The sequence below is a fragment of the Rhagoletis zephyria genome, unplaced genomic scaffold, assembly GCF_001687245.7.
Source record: "Rhagoletis zephyria isolate East Lansing unplaced genomic scaffold, Rhagoletis_zephyria_1.1 Rzeph_scaffold_03272, whole genome shotgun sequence".
In the NCBI taxonomy this organism is placed as follows: domain Eukaryota; kingdom Metazoa; phylum Arthropoda; class Insecta; order Diptera; family Tephritidae; genus Rhagoletis; species Rhagoletis zephyria.
Genome location: NW_016160355.1, coordinates 52,943 through 56,328, shown reverse-complemented (window position 1 = coordinate 56,328; position 3,386 = coordinate 52,943).

The following is a 3,386-nucleotide window of genomic DNA, read 5'->3' as shown; positions in this document are numbered from 1 at the left end:
GTGGCAACTCTCTAATTTTTTTCTTCCTATATTTTAAGTTAGACCTCTAGCAATACATCGGTGAAAACTGCATTCAAATCCATGCATTCGTTTTCGAGTGATGCGCGAACGAACATACAGACAGACAGACAGACAGACAAAAATTCTAAAAATGGTTGATTTGGCTTCTGGTGCTAATAGCCCCCGCATAATTTTTCTTTAATATCTATAATGTACAGACATCGACCTGTTACAATTTTATTATATGTATAGGCCTATGTGTGAGGAGGATACTGCGCCTTAGTGGTTTCAACTTAAATCAAAAACTTTGACTTTACAGACTAATTTTGTTTTTAAACGCTCTTTTGCATTGGCTAACGCAAAAGCTCTTATTAGGCGCCGCGAAGTAAGCGGGCATTGGCTAGTTATAAATAAAATGAATGCGGTGACAAATAAAAGCAAGAATTAACGCGAAACCAAGCGTAGCATCACAGCTAAAGTGTAAGATGTTTTCTTTGATATTTTTGCTGTTCATATTTTTGTTGGCTCTTAGTTGCTTTTATTTATTCTTTCACTTAGTATGCGGGCGCCATGGTTGAGTGGTTAGAGGTACATACTACCACTAGGTAGGTTCCGGATTCGATCTCTGGTCCGATCAACATCTATTGCCATGTATTTCTCCTCGGGGAAAAAAAGCTTCTCATTAAACCCATTTGGCGTTCGGAGGTAGCGTAGAAGTCTAGGTCCTTCCTTTTTGTGTGACAAACTCAAGGCGCAAACCAAAAATCGGAGGAGAAGCTCGGCCAAGCAATAGTAAATGTGTAAGCGCCAAATATTTATTTATTATTTAGTTCGTATTTATGCCCAGTGAGATACCAATGAAGACGGTAGACTGGCGGAGTCACCAACCCACTACGCAGCGGACAGACAGTCTATTAGGCAATCAGTCATTTAGTGAGACGGTAATTTAGTCGCTTCGACTGTGGATAGAGCCACTAGATATTTGTACATATGCATGTAATCACATACGTGCATATCTACAGTGGTGGTCAGAGAAATCAAACGATACTCTATATATGTTTTTGGGAACAGCGTCATAAATCAAAGTATCGCTTTAAAGTTTTTAGTAGAAAAAAAATAAACAATAATGAAAAAACTGAGTACGCCTGGGCCACACTACGGAAACGAAACTTCCCTCGATTGAACGGCCATATTTATGTGAAATATGTACATTAGACTGCATCCGATATCCGAATTTGAGAAAAGTCGCCTAAATTCGACAATTTTTATGCGATTGCAATAAATAAGGTATACATTTATTTGATAAAAAATCCCAACAAGCCTAGTTCGACAATAAATTATTTTATACCATTTTAAGGGCCTATATAACCCCTTCTCAGGTCACATTCAGTCTTTAAAATCGAATCAAAAATAGTCATTCAAAAATTCAAAAATCTACAAAATCCTATTTTCTGACCTAATCGATAGGTCGCGACCTCTAAATGACATTTAAAAAATCTATACAAATAGGCAATCATATGTCTCATAAAAATTAATCAAATTAAGGGGTAGGGTCTTGAAATTTCCAAAAAAGCATGGGCACCCTAATACATATGTATAATAAAATTGTAACAGGCCTATGTCTATACATTATAGATATTAGAAATATATGGGGGGTCTTTATTTGAGCAACAGAAGTCTGTCTTTCCGTATGTTTGTACGCGCATCACTCGAAAACTAGTGCATTGCTTTGAATGCAGTTTCATCGATGCATTGCTAGAGATCTAACTTAAAATATAGAAATAAAAAAATTTGATAGTTGCCACCTGTTTGCAAAATGAAGTTTAATTATATTGATAAGATAAAGTAAATATTGCAATATGGCTGCCAAAAGAGAGGGTTTAAGAAGGCCTACAGCCGAAAATATTTTTGTTGAAGGTTGCCACCGGTTTGAAAATTTTAATTCAATTTAATTGATCAGATACATTGCATATGAAACTCAAGAGGTTTAGGAAATTTTACTGTCGAAAATAATTTTAACAGGGTTGCCACCTGTTTGAAAAATTTTATTATTTCAAATTTAATCTTATACTTAATACTACTCCAAATCTGAGTCTTAATCTTAATATTACTCTTAATAGCGAACTTGGCCTTAATACTATTCTTAAAATTAATCGTTGCCTTAATCTTAATCTTAACTTAAGTCTTAATCTTAATGTTTTCCTTATTAAATGATTGAATTTAACTTTTTAGCAGGTGGCAACTCCTTTGGAGAAAATATCTAAAGAACGAGCTAATTTTTTGTATAGATGGCAACTTTTTTCGAAAAAAGAAAACCTTATTGCACAGCGTCTGGCAAAACTTTTTGATTTAACACCTCACTTTTGAAAATCGAACGAACGGTGCAGATCTAATGCGATGTACAAAAAATGCCTTGGAATCCCCTTCCTTCGTCTATCGCTTTTTCTCTTCTTCGAGCTTGAAATTAGAGTTCAACGAGTGTGTCGCTGTTTCCTTCCATCGATATTTGATTTAACTCCCAACCGAACGCAAAAAAGTTTCACTTCAAAAGGAAGTATAAAGCAGTAATATGCATCAAATGTGTCGAAAATGTATCAATAACTGTAGGTAATATCGCCTGTAGGGTGCACAAAGGTATTTCAAACATTAACGAAGTCGTGCTTTATAAAGGGCAAGCTCTTTAGTGGTTGAGGCCGACTTACTGGCTGTTTACAGGGATGAAATTCTAAGCGGTCGCGAGTCGACCTGAGTTACTCATTCAAAATTTTGGAGCTCATCGGCTTCGACAAAAAAAGGGCTACACACCAGCATAGTCTGCATTGGTGGGAAGAGGTAGGAGGAAAAGCGGCGTTTAGTTTAAACTTTGACTTTATCTAAACTAAGCTAGACAAGAAACCGAAGCAAGAAGCAACGTGTATACAATTTAAAATTTAAAATTTTTGGCTTTTTATTATATCTACAACAGTGAAATTGAGATGCACGGATTTTGATGAACGCCACTGTTGGCTAATCTCCAGCCATGAGCCGTCGCATCTGCCTATTGCTTGTTCTTTTTTCTCCATCTTTTTAATTTTTGTTTTTTGTGCAAATTTTTCGTTTACCTAGTCAGCGATGGCGACAAAGACGACGGTGACATATTTACACATATAGGTGCATATGTACTTATGTACTTATATAAATTTGTCATTTTGTTTGTACGTTTGATAGATCGCATTGTGCATACGTATGTACATACATACATACATATTGCGCTTGCGTTGCCTCAACTGTGTAGCTGTAGCTGTAGACGCAGCCGTTGAACTTGGCTTGGGTTGGCTTGACTGACTGGGCTTGACTCGACTTGGATAGTATGCGCGCGCGACTTCATCAACTCGAAACGCAAAATT